The sequence below is a fragment of the Euphorbia lathyris genome, chromosome 1 (assembly GCF_963576675.1).
Source record: "Euphorbia lathyris chromosome 1, ddEupLath1.1, whole genome shotgun sequence".
NCBI classification, from domain to species: domain Eukaryota; kingdom Viridiplantae; phylum Streptophyta; class Magnoliopsida; order Malpighiales; family Euphorbiaceae; genus Euphorbia; species Euphorbia lathyris.
The window spans coordinates 47,307,132-47,324,888 of NC_088910.1; the positions used below are offsets into that span (position 1 = coordinate 47,307,132).

At 39.2% G+C, this 17,757-nt stretch overlaps 1 pseudogene; it reads left to right on the forward strand.

Moving 5' to 3' along the window:
- Window positions 1-1,551: 1,551 nt before the first annotated feature.
- LOC136218024 (uncharacterized) lies at window positions 1,552-3,294 on the forward strand (annotated as a pseudogene).
- The last annotated feature ends 14,463 nt before the right edge of the window (window positions 3,295-17,757 follow it).

The following is a 17,757-nucleotide window of genomic DNA, read 5'->3' on the forward strand; positions in this document are numbered from 1 at the left end:
ACAACGAAAAAAAGACCATATCAGAACTCAAGGAAAAGCATTTACGCAAAGAGGAAATGTGATAGTGAAATGGTAGAATAATTTAAAAGCTGAGTGCTTTCTCATAGCTTTAGCATATGATCTAATCTTCACTTGCCACAAGAAAATTGTAGGTGAACATTGTTCTTCAATGGATCGATATTCAAAGGACCGAACAATGATGCCAAAGCCAAAGTTTGTTTTCTTTCGAAGAGCTTGTTAGAACAATTAGACAGGCAAACCTAACAACTTCAATGACAAGCCACTTTAGAATTTTAGTAGCATCAAGTATCAATACATTTAGGAGTCAGGGTTTACTTTTCATAGATCAAATCAATGGTGTTTTTTCAATTCCAACGTCTAATTAGTAAATTAATGGTGTTTTGTCATATCCTTACCCGATTGATAACTTGTTCCTGGGAAGAAGCTGAAAAGTTTGTTCTTTTCCATTGGAATGATTGAACCTTCATAACTTCACAGTATACTTGCTTTCACTAATTATGATGATTTGTTCCCGCATCATCCTGCGTTAACTTGAATATATTAATTAGTGCTCTAATTACACTATAAAGATAAAGGCTAAACTTATCTCTTTGCATGTAATCTGCAGAAAAATTCAATTACATTGCATGTATCCACTTAGCATAAGCAAAAGTTATATCTTTATAAACCGATACCCCTAGCAATAAGAGATTAGAATATTTTGAACAAATTCATAAGTCATTTGAATGGCTAATGAAAATTACATGCACACCTCAGTTCAGAAGTATGATCACAGGAGTATAAATCACAGCGAACAACACAAAAAGTTGGAAAAAGAAAGAATGTATTGAGTCACAGCATGTAAAAACTTGAATGCTGGGAAATTTAAGTTTAGTCATATGATCAGCAGAGTCTAGTTTTTCATTTCCAAAAATTCAAATGTGAGAAAGTTTCTCCCACTTAATTTCTTTTGACTCCTACCCGTAATGACTATAAGAGTATATCCAAAAGCTCATAAACCTAAAAGGACTTGATTTGAAAAATAGAAACTTAATTCTAAATATTGATACTCTGGAGAAAGAAGGCAATGAGAAGCTCCAAACGTATCACTTTGGAGCAATGAAATAACTCAATATGTTAAGTTTATGTTTTCTCCAAGCTAGAAATCGATAAATCACCATTACCTAGGTTAGGTCATCATTAATAAATAAATCACAGTGACAACTGCATCCCCATGTCAAATCAGAAACGGTCTATTTTCAGTTCAAGACATAAGAAGTCACATAATAGGCACCATTTGAGTACCACAGTTGACACAAGATAAGAAAAAATAATGGTCATATTTCAAAATAAACTGAAAATCCACTTCAAGCACATTTACTAGAAAAATATAAATAAACTCAAGAACATAACATACAGCGAAAATACGGGAAGCGCCATGTAATAAGGTCATCATTCCAATTACTTGTGTGATAGCTGGTAAAAATGTTGCCCTGAAAAATAAAGAAGAGATAGTGAAATAATAGTAATAGTAATACAGTTGCACTAGCAATGGTAAAAGCAACATTGTTTGATTTCAAAGGAACAATTTCAAATCTATCAAGCATTAGCCAGAAGTTGGTAATTAAACAAGAAGAACCCTTTTTCCTGCAAAATTGGCATAAATTAAAATAAGAATCATAGTGCTAAAGATAATTACCAAACCAATAAGAACCACGAGACAATAAGGAGCAGTGTAAGTGTCTTGTGTCTAACTTCAGTTCAGGTTGTATTCCAAATTGGCACCTCTGATGCTGTGAGGGCTCTAACTGCTGCTCAAATGGTCTGTAAAGATGTTGCTGCAATAGACATCAATATGGGTTTCCCCAAGCCATTTTCTATAAGTGGAGGCTTGAGTGCTGCACTATTTACTGAACCAGACCTCATTAATGATATTTTGACAAAATTAAGAAAAAAATTGGGCTGTCCAATAACATGTAAGATTCAATTACTAAAATCGCCCCAAGATGTTGTGGAACTGGCAAGACGAATTGAAAAAACTGGTGTATTCATGGAAGGAATGTTGCAGATAGGCAAAGGAATCCAGCTAAGTGGAATGAGATTGCTGATATTGTATCAACATTATCTATACCAGTTATTGCAAATGGAGACTTCTTTGATTATTAGATCTTGAACGAAACAAAGCTGCAATAGGTGCTTCGTCCCTCATGCTTGCAAAGGGAGCTCTTTGGAATGCTTCAGTTTTCTCACCTAAAGGCAAAGTGCATTGAACATATATCAAAAGAGATTATTTTAGAAAGAGTATCCTATAGGATAGACAATGATATGAAAAGCACAAAGCAGACATTGAGGGAAATGATTATGCATTATTCTGGCCTTGAACTTGCAGAGGGCAAAGGTGTGATAAAATCAGAGAGTTTGGCCGATATAGCGAAACCGTATGGAGAGAAAAGGTACAATGAGTTAGTGAATGAAATCGCTATCCCTTTATAGAGGCACACATGAAAATAAATGGTCCCAATAATTTTTTGGAAGAAGGCAACTTGTTATATCTGATATTATCATTTGATATATCAGAATTCCGATCTAAAAAATAAGTCAAACAAGTTTCTATATCTAAAATTATCATTTGACCTTTTGAACTTATAAAGTGGCCCCTTGAACTTGGTTAAAGTTATATACATTTTAATTTGTCCAAAAGCAATCTTGTTATGTCAGGTGGAGTTAGGAAATTAATTATGACTTTAATCACGTTGAGAGGGATAACGAGAAGACACTTTGTAAGTTCGGAGTCAATCAACTTTTTTTTGATAAGTTCAGGACTTCTATCATATATCCTATCATAATAATAAGTCTAACTTGTTTTTCAAAAAAATCAAATAAGTCTAACTTGTTTAATATATCCTAATTAATTGCTTAGGTTATATTAATGAACTAATAAAAAATGCATATAAATAGATGTAATAGGATACAGAATATTCATTCATTCAAATAATTGTTATGCCACTATCCAACAAGCCACGAAGACAAAAAAAAAACAAAGAAAAAAAATTTAATTTTGGTTTTTCTTTTTGGCTGAATAGAGTACAGGGCATATTAGCACATCCTTATGCATCACCAAAAAGCATTCATTTGTTAAAATTTGAATGATAATGAACCAAAAAGCATACGCAATTGTTATTGTTTTATACAGAACTGAAACTAACAGATCACCAATGTGCAGACCATGAAAAGGAACCAAAAAACATACACAGTTCTGTAATATTAAATTAAATCAAGTACTAATTTGCTGGAAAATTTACTAACTACACTAATATCAAAAGCGGAAGTAATTATGAATAAAATTAGAGCTCCAAACAACTGCTTACTGAAAACAGCAATTTAAGCAACTGCCTATTAGAGCTCCAGACAAGGAAAACCGTATACTATAGGATTGATGAAAGTAGAACAAGGTAAAAGAATTAGTTTCAGTTGATTTTTTAATGAGTTTGCTGCCAGCATTTCCAAGGGTTGCAACATAAGCAACTTGCCAAAGCATCACAGGCTACTGAAATTTTATAATTTATCCACTAAAACAAATGAAAAACTCGCAACTCAGATCACCTATTCATTATTAATATAGGTACAAATTGACCTTCCAACCTATAAAATACATATCCACAAGGCCTTTCTCAAGGGAAAAAACCCGGAACAAACCCCTAAAGTATCCCTTAGTTAATTGTCATAGCTGAAACAGTTCAGCCCTGCAAATTGCATCATTCAATTTTGGAAAGCAAATGGGTCTTGGTATCAATGAAATAAATCATTGGGACCAAGCTCATACTTCAAAATTGGGTGCAAAACCAATAATTTCAAATCAAACCCTAGTAAAAGGGGCAAAAATAAACAAACCTGATGATCAAGTAGAACAAATCCAATATGCAGAGGCTACTACTCGAACTTGTTGGACACATGTCCTAGCCATTGCAGAAAATTTTCTCTTATTCCATTCAACTGTTAAAAAATTCAATAAATTCAAGGATAAAGGAAGAAAAGGGAGCGGTTATAAAAATTACAAACAAGAATCGACAATGCAACACCATTATCACCATATCAATCAAGTGAAACGGGTATGAAGATAAAGTTTCTTACCTCATCTTTAGAAGGCCAGTGAAACACTTTTCTCCCTTCCCGTTGTCTGATGAATTCCTCAGCCCAAATCCTTACCGACTGAATTGGTTGGGACACGATAAGAGGAAGCCTTCCAACTCTATCACGAGCTAGACAGCTACAACATTGGAAGCAAAATGAAAACTTCGACTAAGAGAAAAGAGAGTGAAGGGAAGGAGACAAACTCGATTTGGCAGGGAAGGGAGACGATAGTCCAAAGAAGGGGGAAAAAAGGAATGACCGATGAGAGATAGGGCTAGGTGGAGAGAGAAGCAGTACTCGATTTTTTTACAAAAATGACCCTTAAGTTATTTCTTAAAAAAATCCATTATTACTTAGATTTTATTTTGGTGGGAAAAATTGGAGCCAAAAAATTTAGGAAACAGTAATGAGAGGGAGACTTAAAAGTTTCCACAAATATTCATGAAAAGCTCACCTTCAATAAAAAAAATCATGTAAATTTATTTAAAATTTTATTTAATTTAGAAAAAAAAGTATAAAAGTAAACTTTGTAATTAGATTGATTTTTAAACACATTTTTATACTTAGGGGTTAAGGTGTAAAAATAATCCTAACGTTTTGGGTCAGGATAAATTTTACCTCTAACGTCTAAAATGGTGCAATTTTACCCCTAATGTTTATAGCCAAAAATAATTTTACCCCTAACGTTAATAAATTGGATCAATTTCAAACAATATTATAAAATACAATCATTTTTTTCTTTATTTTGCACCAATTGGATATCAATTTGTTCTAAAAAAATGATATAATGTTTTTTTGTAATTTAATAATAAAATTGGAGATTAATATTTATAAAGTCGGTGAATTTTTTAAATTTTTTTATCTAATTCGTACAAAATACAGTATATTTTTAATATTTTTTTCACATCTCAACATATGTTTGTGATTTGTTACTGGTAAAAATAACGCATGTGTAAAGTGTAGATGGCAAGATTCATGACCGAGAAGACAGTTTGATGAATTATTTCTCACATTGACCCAATTTATCAACGTTAGGGGAAAAATTGCTCTTGGCTTCCAACATCAGGGATAAAATTGCACCATTTTAGATGTTAGGGGTAAAATTACTCATGACCAAAACGTTAGGGGTATTTTTACACCTTAACCCTATATTTAGCCCATGGCCTCCCTAGTCATAGATAAACTCCCAACCACTAGACTAAGAGATTCACCACTTAAATATTTAACTTGACATTCAATATTTAACTTGAAATTCATTATTTATTTTTTCATAACTTAATTTTCAATTTTATGGAACCATATAATTTTTACTTACTCTAATTATAACTATAAAATTAGGTATAGTTTTCTTTTTTATTAAAAGCAACACTTGATAAATGTAGCTTTAGCTAATTGTCAAGTGTAAATGGCAACATAGAACTGTACATGTTGCCATTGCTCAATAAAAACAACTAAAAATTTACTGAGAGCAACATTTTTGAAAGAACGGTTGCATTTGATATAGATGAATAGTATCAATCAAATCAATTTAGCAAAGGCAATACTTTAAGACAACACTTTCTAAAAAGTGGTTGCAATAGCCAATCTATGGTGTAGTGGGCGTCAGACTCAAGCGCACGCAGTCAGGCCAGTCAAGCCACCGTGTCATTCATGGCATCCGCCGACGATGGGACGACTATCCTGCTGTACTGATGCGACGACATTCGACGAAGGTAGAGCAGCCGGAATTGGGGCTGCTGTTCGTGATCAGGAAGGCCGCTTCCTCTATGGCTTTCAAGAGAAATTGAACTGCTACCCCACATCGAGAGAAGGTGAGGCCATGGAATTACTATCAGCAATGAAATGGCTTAACTCTCTAAATATCAGCAGGGTCACTTTCGAGTCGGATGCAAAACAGGTCGTTGACGCTATTCATGCAAATCAAGCGGATGACTCAGAATTTGGAGGAATAATTGCTCAATATCGAGCAATTTTGGAAACTAACGACCTTTACTCAGTCAATTGGATTAGGCGACATGCAAATGGGTTAGCTCACGCGTTAGCACGGTTCTCCTGTTTTACCACTTGTCCCACTTTCTTTCATTCTTTACCGAGTTATATTTCTTCTGATTTGTTATACTCTTGCCGCTTGACGGTCCATTTTTAATATAATTCGTTATTTGGTTCAAAAAAAACATACATATTTTAATATTATTTATATTAATGTCCTTAAAAAAATAACAAATAGATCAATAAAATAATATTTATAACAAAATGTGTCAAAATAAAATAAAATTAATGTTCTTAAAAATAAATTTAATAGTTTAAGGGTTTTTTTGTTATTTAATATTTTTTTAAAATTAAAAAAGTTGACATATAATTTAAAGACCAATTTTTTCAAAAAGGCCGCCTGGAAGCCGCCTGGGACCGCCTAGGCGGCCAAAAATCGGTCAACCGATTTATGCCACCCGATTAGTGAAAATCGGGACGGTGTTCTAAAAATCCCCGCCTTGGCCGATTTTTAGAACACTGGTCCTTTAGTTTTTACCTAATACACTATTTAGTCCTCCTATTTTGAAAAACATATTTTAAGGTCCCTATCTTTTGCTATTATTAACACTTTGGTCTTTTTGTCTAGTTTTTTTAGACTTGTAACAGTTATATTTTAGCATAAATAGACATATATAAAATAACAAAGTAACATGGTCAACTTGTATTGTAATGTGGTTGTCCTAAAAACTAAGATATGTTTGGTTAAAAATATATAAAAAATAGATAAAAGGACCACATGGTTAATATTGGTAAAAGATATGGACCTTAAAATGTGTTTTTCAAAATAGGGAGACTAAACAATGTGTTAGGTAATAAAAACGAAAAAGAAAAAGAAATAATAAAATCAGGAGCAAATTTGCACCGTTCTTTCAGCAACTCGTCTAGCAACTTCGACGATGAAAACAGACCCCAAAACAGTGAAATATCGGACGGTCAGTATTTTTCTCAGAAAGTTCAGGATGTTAGCTTTCCGGAATGTCAAAAATGGAGCAGTATCGAAGCCGGTAGAATTTTTCAAAGAGCACTAGTGCTGAAAAACGAGTTTGAACTTGTCTATACATCTCAAGAACGTGTTTCATGGCCTCAACTCCATTTTTCTAGCTTCCAACTCATCCATGTTCTTTCTTTAACTTATGGGAAGGTAATGAGAATCATGGATGGAAAATTTAAGGACCACTAACATGGAATTTGTTGCTCTAAAGACTATAAATTGAGCTCAAATCCTTCATTCTCAACCCCCACTCAAATCAATCAAACACAACAAACCAATTTGTATGTCAAATTCCTTACCAAAATCGACCATTTTATCAATTCTTAGGTTCGTAGAAATCGTTCTTTAGCATCTAATTAGTTTAAACAAGCTCTCAATTTCCAGAATTAGTTATTCAATATCAAGTTCCTCAGAAAAGCCTCCAATTTTTAGAAACTTCAAGTCCGAAATTCTCTTAGTTTACTCAATCAGTTTTCAATTCGTTTTTTTTTTTTTGCAATCTCTTAGTTAAGTCAGTAAGATCATTACTCAATCCTCAATTCAAGCTCTTTTAATCTAGATCAAATTTCACCATTGTCATTTTTCTTCAAAGCTTTAAGCATTTTTCGTGAAATCGAGATCACCGAAACTCCATTTTCGAGTCATTCTTAGTTTATACAACTATTCTAAATCATGTTTAGAAACATTTTATTGGTCTCAATAAATTAAATAGGCCCAGAAACAAGCTTTTGAATTTTTCATCATTGAAGAATTCATCAAACAACTTTTCTTGTGGGTCGTTTTTCAAATTTTATTTCGAGTTCGTTAGACGATCATTTTATCCCAAATTAATTTTAATCTTGATAACATTGTGATATTATCCCAAGGATCAAAAGGGATATTCGCCTAAAGAACGCCACGTGTTGGTCGCCTGATACGGGAATTTCGCGACGTATCGAAGTAAAGAGATCCGACGGGCGGATCACCTAGAACTCGCCAAGAGAGCCCGCAGGCGAACCTGAGAGGCGAATCTCCATAAGCTCTCAATCCGCCACTAGAACGGCTGGGCCGACCCGGCAATAAAGACCATTAATGAGCTATCAATTAGCTAACCGTCAACTTAAGGGTAACCTGTAACCGCCATTAATGGGACATTAATGGAGACTTTCTAGTTACTGAAGGTTACAACTTCATGATTATATATAGCCTACGTCTCAGGCTATCAAGGTACACATTCACTTACCCTCTGTCAATTCAGTTTATTCTCTTGTTCTTCCTTACTGACTTTGGCATCGGAGCTTCCCCCCGTCGAACCCAACGACGCCCCCACAGGGACGGAAGCCGATCAGAATTTCTCCACAAGTCATCAATTGGTGCGGTGATCGTGGAATCCTTAATCAAATAAAGGGTTTTTCGTTCACTTTAAAAGGACATGGCAAATGGAGAACCGAACCCCACATCAGGGGGAAGAAACACCATTAGTAACACCCTCAAGCCAACCTGTAACTAGTGCTGGTCGCGCTGCTTCAAGTGCTCCCACAACACAAGCTGAAGGTAGTGTGCCACCAGACGCATTCATCAACATGTGTGCAGAAGCAATAGAAAGGGAGTTTGGCCCGGAGATGGGTAATCGCCTACAGTCATTCATGATCATTCCTCCGTTTTGGAGCATGACGCCCACGTCTACGGTACCTTCCTGGCCCCAGGCGACTATAGGGTCAAACGCCCTCAATTCTACATTTCTTCAAGCTCATAATACAGAATCCATGGTAACTTCCACGACAACGCTTGGGGATCGACCGCTCAATCGGGAATTATTCCCTGCTGGCGCAGGAGGAAGTCAAAGGAATGATCAAACTCTTCCTGGCGGGTCTGTAAGCCAGGGGATAAACCTAGGCGGATCAAGTGTCCCAAGGCGGCCACGGTCGAATCTCTCCTTGGGTGGATCAGAAGGGCGAAGACACAAAAAGCGTAGAAAAGAGAAAAGTAGGCGGTCCGAATCACCTTCGCCTCGGAAACCGAGATCCTCCCGCAAGGGTAGATCACCCCCATCTACTGGACGTAGACAGAGAAAAAGGCCAGTAGAGACACCACGTTCGAATAGGCCATCACCACCGCCACACCAAGCAGATGATAGGCACCTTCCTTCAGGAGGCCATGGAGGAGGGAATGATCAAGCTCCCCCGGGCGGACAGGGAGGAGGAGGCGGACGTGGAAGCGGAGGTGGACGTTCACCATCGGATCCATCTTCTGGATCCAGCTCTTCATCTTCTCCAAGTAGATCTCCACGGAGAGGACGCCCAAGGGCGGGTCCGGAGAATTTTGATGATAGAGTTCGAGCTGCGGTGCTCCGTATGAATGAGGAGAATGCCAGGCATAATCCATTCGCCAATCGTGATTCGCCCTTTACGGCTTGGATCGAAGCAGAGGAAACGGATAGGCATTTTAAAATACCTAATCTCCCAATATACACAGGTGCTGACAACCTAGAGGCCCATGCCAGAAAATATCGAATACTGCTTCGTCTTAACCGTGCAATGGAACCGGTGCTATACAAGATGTTTATCACCACGTTAGGAGGTCCCGCTTATGACTGGTTCCAATCTTTACCTCCTGGATCGATAGACAGTTGGGATCAACTAAGCAGAGAGTTTTGTGCCAAATTCGCCGGATGTATCCCTCTAGTGGTCAAGTCACAGAAGCTTTTTGAATTAAAACAGAAGGCGAACGAATCCCTTTGAGAGTATGTAAACAATTTTAACAAATTGTGTATACAAATTGTTGATGTGGATATCTCCATGGCAGTGGAATCTCTGGTAAAGAACACAACATGTAAGAGTTTACAGGAGGATCTAATTCGAAAGAAGCCCAGCAGCATGGCAGAATTGATGGAACACTGCAAGGACTTTATGGAGGTGGATGATATCCACCGAGAATCAGTTTCTCCGCTCAAAAAGGATAAAGGTGAATCTCGCCTTCAGGAGAGGGAGAAAGATAAGTATCAAGATTTATCCTCTAGAGGTCAGCGAAAAGGATCTAAGAACAAATTGGCATTTTTTTTCATCATTTACGCCACTCAATGCCTCTAAAAGTGAAGTGCTCATGTGGATCGAGAACAGTCAGCATAAACGGAGCATTTCATACCCCGAACCAAAAGGGGGGGAGTACACCAACACTAGTAAAAATCCCAAAAATTATTGCAAATACCACAGGAAAAATGGCCATGACACAGACGCATGTTGGTAGTTAGCCAGAGAAATAGAACGTCTCATCGAGAGAGGCAAGTTGGATCGGTTCGTCCAAAATGATGGCAAGAAAGGAGATGGTGATAGATCTAGAGATGACCCGAAGAAGAAAGGAAAAGGGACCATCAATGTCATAGCAAGCGGACCTGGATACCAACATGTACTGAAAAAGGCAAAGACCACTGCTCTTGACAGGGCGTCCCTTAATCGCCCTTTTGCAGATGTTGGCCTAGAGATCTCTCCTCATGCGGATGCTTTGGTCATTACTATGATGGTGGAAGGCTGGGAGATGAAAAGAGTGATGATCGATACTGGGAGTTCGTGCAATGTCATCACAAGGGGAGCATTTGCCAAACTAATGGAAACCACCGTAATGGACATCCTGGGAGTGATAGGACACACCATTCGTACAAAAGGCCAGGTAACATTAGACTGTGAATTAGCTGACGAAGATTAAGTCTGGAAGGGCGATCTGGAATTCTCCATCCTGGATGGCCAGTTAGCCTATAATATTATCCTTGGGCGACCCTTTATCTCCGAAGCGGCGGCCCTTATCTCTATACGCCACTTAACTCTTTACATCCCCACAGCCAAGGGAGGTGTAATGATCAGAGGAAGTCAAAAGGTGGCTCAGGAGACATATTCGGCATCGCTAATGATTCGCCCCCAGTCAAAGGAAGAAGACGAAGAAGAACTCGTCACAATGGCCTTAGGTGAAACAGAAATGTACCTCATAGCGGATGAAAAGCAGGTACGGATGGCGAAGGGGCTCAAGGGAGAAATTAAGGAAGCAATCACCAAGGTTCTCCATGAAGCAGAAGATGTCTTTGCCTGGAAGGATGAGATCCTCCCTGGGATTAGTCCAGATGTGATCACTCACAAACTCAACATCGACGAAGATGCGGTACCGGTTGCCCAAAAACGGAGAAACCATGGCCTTGAAAGGCAGAAGGTGATTGAGGAAGAAATCACCAAGCTCCAGCGGGCAGATGCCATTGAAGAGGTACTTTATACACAATGGCTAGCGAATGTAGTTCTAGTCAAGAAAGCGGGCGGATCATACCGCATATGTATTGACTTCACAGATCTCAACAAAGCTTGTCCCAAAGACAACTACCCTTTGCCGTGTATTGATATCCTCGTAGATGGAACCGCAGGACACGCTATGTACTCCTTCATAGACGTAAAGTCGAGTTATCACCAAATCCCAATGGAGCCTTCAGATAGAATCAAGACCTCGTTCGTGACTCACCAAGCCACTTATTGCTTCAAAGTCATGCCCTTTGGGTTAAAGAACGCAGGTGCAACCTATCAACGGATGATGAACAAAATATTCGCGGAAAGCAAAGGTGATAATTACTCCGTCTATGTAGATGACATGATCATCAAGAGTACCACTGTGGAAAAGCATGCAAATGACGTAAGGGAGGTACTGGGCGTACTCCGACGTCACAATATTAAACTAAACCCGGAAAAATGTACCTTTGGTGCAACGTATGGAAAGTTCTTGGGATTCATGATCAGCCAGAAAGGAGTGAGTCCAAATCTCGACAAGATTAAGGCCGTTCTGGAGATGCAAGTGCCACGGAACATCAGGGAAGTGCAACGCCTTAACGGGCGGATCGTAGCCTTGGGCAGGTTTATCTCCTGTTTAGCCCGTAGATGTCAGCCCTTTTATGAGGTGATCAAGAAGCAAAAGGCGTTCGAATGGACCAAGGATTGTGAAAAAGCTTTTGAAGGAATCAAACGGTTTCTCACAGAACCACCCTTGATGAGCCGACCCTTGAAAGGTGAGAGTCTTTACATGTATGTCTCGGTTACAGATAAAGCTGTTTGCACGGTCATGATAAGGGAAGAGGATGGCCAGCAGTATCCAATCTATTACGTGAGCAAAGTATTAAAGGATGCTGAAACCAGATATTCCAAGCTTGATAAAATGGCGTTGGCTGTTGTCACTGTTGGGGTTTAGTGTCCTATAAACAATTGTTCTAGGATACAAACTTAATGTAAATGAATTGTTCTTTATATCATTTGTTTAATGAGATATATGTTTTATAACTATATAAAGGCAATCCCTTTTAAGCACTAAATAAAGTCTAATAAAAGGAAATCCGTAAGTTTATTTAAAGTGATTATAAAGTGTTCATACAAGCATGAAGTGAGACAAAACTCTATAGTAAACTGATAAACTTAAAACCACCCCAAGTCAAGTGATATGTTTGGGATTGACATATCACTGTTGAGACTTGTATGTAACAATGTCTTCTGTCCGACAGAAAGCTGATCTCACAAGCTTCATATATACAGATATCTGGACAGTTACATAGATCCGATGAAACGTTGTTCATTAGGATTGGGGATCCGATTTGAGATAACAGGATGGGTAGATTCATCCTTGTCACCTTTTCATCTCATTGGTATTAATAGGTATAACTAATCCTCAGACTCAAAGGAATATTAATTGGTATTCTGGATTACGGAATGTGATGTTTTGACTCTGGTGTAACACGATCCTTAACAGAGATGACTCTAGGGTGTGAACAGTAGACGTTGGGTATCACAGGAAGTGATTGCAGAGTCGTTATATATTGGATTGAGCATTTATCACTCCCGATAAATGGGAGATACATCCATGGATCGCCTGTGGAAGACTCGACTCTAAATCCTTGCAAGGTGATAGCTTAAGAGTAAGAAACACAGATTTCACTTAACCTATATTTTTGAGTTGACTCGGCCTGTACAAGTAAAACGAACGTCTCGCTATATGTGACTTGACATCACCCATAGTCATAAGATTCAGTTCAAGGATGTAGTTGATAAAGGATCGAATTATACTGTAAGTAATACGGAAAGGTTAATGACAGAATCAACCTGTCTTCTTATAGCTCTGGGGGAATGATTACGGACTTGCTAATCACATACTCTGTACATCATTCCGTTATGCAAAGATTAAATATAATTCTTTGAAAATTAATTTAATAACGTTGCATACGGCTAGAAGCAATAAGAACCTAATGGATCACACATAAGACTTGGAACCTAAAAGAGAGATAGATGTTAATTAATTGATAGAAGCCCAATTGAGCCCAATAAGGCCCATGGACATAAGGGGGTCGAAATTCATGTAGTGATATACATGAATAATTAATTTGATTTTGGTAATCCTAATTAGATTAGGAATATGAATTAAATTAATTAAGAGATAATTAAATTAGGAGTTTTAATTAGATTAATATACTCCTATTATTATCCAATAAGGTTATTATTATTATCCTTAATATATTAGATATACAGTGAGATAATAATTATGAATTCTATTCCGAATGGAATTCATATTCAGTAACCTAATTCTATCTAACTAGGGATTAGATACAAGAGATTATAAATACCCCTTCCCTTGAGATTTTCGAAATCCAAGCAAGCCATACCCTACTTGTGATTTTCGAAATTCACCTAGTCCAAGAGAGAGAAAATTCGACACTCCTAGTTCGAGGACGAGATTTCTCTACGGCTTCGTTTGATCAATTAATTTTCATCTATTTCTTTTATCCTTGATCTTGTGTTGATTAGTTAGAGGCAATCTACTTTGGTTGCTATTCAACGGTTGTTACTAAATTAATCTTCCCGTGTTTTATTTCGTGTTTGGGAACTCGAAGAAGAAAAACAAACAAAAGGGAGAAATTCGTTTTACTACTCCTACATCAGGTCAGTTCACGATTTCGCGGATTCCCGGAGATTGAACCGTCGGATCGTCGCGATTTTTCGACAGAAGCTTCTAGACATATTCTTCCACGTTTCCACCGAAGGGATTGTCGTTCGGAGGTCTGGAAGCTCTGTTTCGGATAGGGGCAGATTGGTAGACAGTTTCTATCTCTTTTGAAGTTGTGGGCACTTCGTTTGCAACGGTAGATAGAACTTCTAAAAGGTATTTCTTCTTATCCTTCTTTATATGAAATAACGGTTAATGGATCTTGTGGTTAAATGGAAATAGGTTAAATTTTTTATATTTCCGCTGCTATACCTTAGCCTAATTTCCAACAGTCACCACGGCAATCCGCCTTAGGCCTTACTTCCAGGCTCATACTGTTATAGTTCGAATAAATATACCGATGAGGAAGGTATTGCAAAAACCAGAAACTTCAGGGAGATTGATGGAGTGGGCAATCCGCCTTGGAGAATTTGATGTACGATACGAGAGTAGGTCAGCCTTAAAGAGTCAAGTCTTGGCAGACTTTGTGAATGAATTCACTGAAGAAGGGGTGAATCTCCCTAAATCTCAAGTCGAAGAATGGACGATGTATACAGATGGAGCCTCCTCGGCAGATGGAGCTGGTATAGGCATCGTAATCACAGGTCCTTAATATATAAAACTACGATACGCAGCAAAATTGGATTTTATTGCAACCAACAATGCAGCGGAGTATGAGGCCTTAATATTGGGACTGCGTCTGCTGAAAGAAATCACTCCCGAACGGATCGTGATCTATAGTGACTCCAAGTTGATGGTCAACCAGGTGATCAAAAATTATGAAGTAAAAGATGACGTTTTGGCCAAATACGTTGCTGAAGTTAAAAAATTGCTGGATCACCTTGAAGCCAAAGAGACTAAATGGGAGTTGATCCATGTACCTCGCGGATCAAACACAGAAGCAGATCATCTAGCTAAAATGGCTTCCAGTAAGGAGAACTGGGCGGATCCACAATGTCCGTTCGAAGTTAAAGCAGCTCCGGCCTTTGCCTCGGAGGAAGTATCCCTACTCACAACAGTAGAAGGTGATTGGAGGTCGGCCATCCACCAGTATCTGTTAGATGGAGCACTACCTACGGACAAGGAGGAAGCTCGGTGGATAGTCAGGAAAGCGGCTTATTTCTCCATAATAAATGATTGCCTCTACAGAAAATCTTTTAGCCACCCTTGGTTAAAATGCATTTTGCCAGAAGAGGGACAACAGGTTCTCAAGGAGCTGCACGAGGGAATATGTGGAGCCCATGAGGCATCCGCCTCCATCTTGAAGAAGTCTAGGCTAGCAGGATTTTATTGGCCCACAGCGGAACTTGATGCACATAAATTGGTGGAATCTTGCCATAGTTGTCAGATTCATGCGAATGAATCTCATATTGCCAAACATCTCCAGAGGCCTATCATTGAAGGTCGACCCTCTACCCTCTGGGGAATTGACATCATTGGACCATTTCCTCCTACTCGAAGACAAAGGAAGTACGTGGTAGTGGCAGTAGACCATTTCACTAAATGGGTAGAGGCTGAAGCTGTCTCCTCCATCAATGCTGAACGAATGGTTGAGTTCGTCAAAGATAATATTGTGGGAAGATACGGAGTTCCACACACGATCATCACTGACAATGGAACGCAATTCAACTGTGGTGAGTTCAAAGCTTTCTGTGAAAAATTGGGCATTCTAAACAGATTCGCCTCCGTATATTACCCACAATCCAATGGTATGACCGAAGTCACGAATCGGACAATCGTAAAAGGAATAAAGAAAAGGCTGGGTGAGCATGATAAGAAATGGGCGGATCAATTAACAAGCGTCTTATGGGCGTATCGTACTACTCCTCGCACGGCCACAGGCGAAACCCCATTCGCCCTTTCTCATGGCGTGGAGGCTGTAATCCCAGTCGAGATATTGATTCCGAGTGACAGAGTTGCATTCTATTGCGAGGACGAAAACAGTCAGCGATTGAAAGAAAGTCTTGATGAAGTGGAGGATATGAGAGACAAGGCATATGCACGTATGGCGGCATACAAACAGCGAATCGCGGCTTATCATGACAAAAACGCCAAACTTGTAGACCTGAATGTGGGAGATCTCGTGCTCCGTAAGGCCGACAAAATCCAATCTAGAGAAGGGAAGGGCAAGCTAGGGCTCACCTGGACAGGTCCATATCGAATAGTGGACAAAATTGGGTTCGCCACATTTAAGATTCAAGACATGGAAGGAAATACATTGCCACGCACTTGGAATCTCCAAAATCTCCGCAAATACTTCGCCAGAAAATAGAATGTAAACAAAGGTCTTGAGTACTCTTTTTCCTTTAATAAGCTTTTTTCCCATGAGGTTTTTCTTATTAAAAGTTTTAATGAGGCTCACATATGAGACCCGCTTGCTGTAATAAAGCGTATATTCTATCAATAAAAAGCAATTGTTCTATTGTTCATATTCTTTTTAAGTATTTTCTTGCAGCAATATAAATATTCCAGTCTCAAAAAGAAGGGGGGCATCAACGCTTCCCACATTAAAAAGTACTGCTATCTCATAGCTACTTTTTTCTCCTCAAAGATAGGAGAACAATCTCATGGGCGGATCCATCTGTAGATGATCACCATTCGAGATAGAGTTAAAACATTCCTTGGACGCAAGGTCTTTACACTCTCTTGCACCCTTCCCAAAGAAGGGTTCACAAAGTCCTAAAGGCGGATCGCTTCACCTCAAATATAGGTAGCAAGTTGATCCCTAAAGGCAGCTGTAGACACCGAGTCGGAGGACCTGTGATGAAAACCTGAAAACAAGACGGTTAAAGCGATTGATTCTGGAAGTTTCGAAAAAATAAAATAAATAGTTACAGTGGGTCGCTGCTGTGATGTGCGTAGTGCGAGTGCTTAGCGGCGGCCGACGCGTGTTCGACGACAGTCGGACACCCGCGCGACGATGCAAAGCGCGCGCTCGACGCTCGGCGGTCACAACGCGTGGACGCCCGATGGCGCAGAACGCGAGCCCGACGGCCGCGGGGGCATGCACGCCCGACGGTGCGAGACGCGCCCCAGCGGCCGTTGGGCGAGCGTCCAACCGCGTCGGGCGGACGCCCAACGACAGTTGGGCGCGCCCGCCCAACCTCGCGTTGGGCGCTCGCCCAACGCTGTTGGGCGATCGCCCAACAATGTTGGGCGGTAGCCCAACGCAAGGTTGGGCGGCCGCCCAACATGCTTTGGGCGGCCGCCCAACCCTTTGGGCGACGCCCGATTTTACTCGGGCGTCGCCCATTGGTCCGGGGACCCGTTTGCCTATAAAAGGCACGGATCCCCATGCATTTTGGGAAAAGGAGAATTTTGGAGCCTTTCTCACTCTAAACATTTTTAGAGAGAGAAAGTGATTTTTTTTGAGAAAAATATTTTTTTTTCTCAAAAATTCCGAATTTCCCAAAGTTAAATTTTTACTAAAAAACACAAAAAACCGGAAAATCACGACTCGTGGAATCAATCGGCTTCGACTGTCAGATACCGAACACCACGTTTTAAAACCTTAATCCGTTCCAAAGGCGGATTAAGTGAACCTTGTAATTAAATAATCGAATATTTTGAACCATTTTCTCAAAAGAATTTGTACAAAATAAAATGGACTTGTATGTTTAACCACGTTTTCT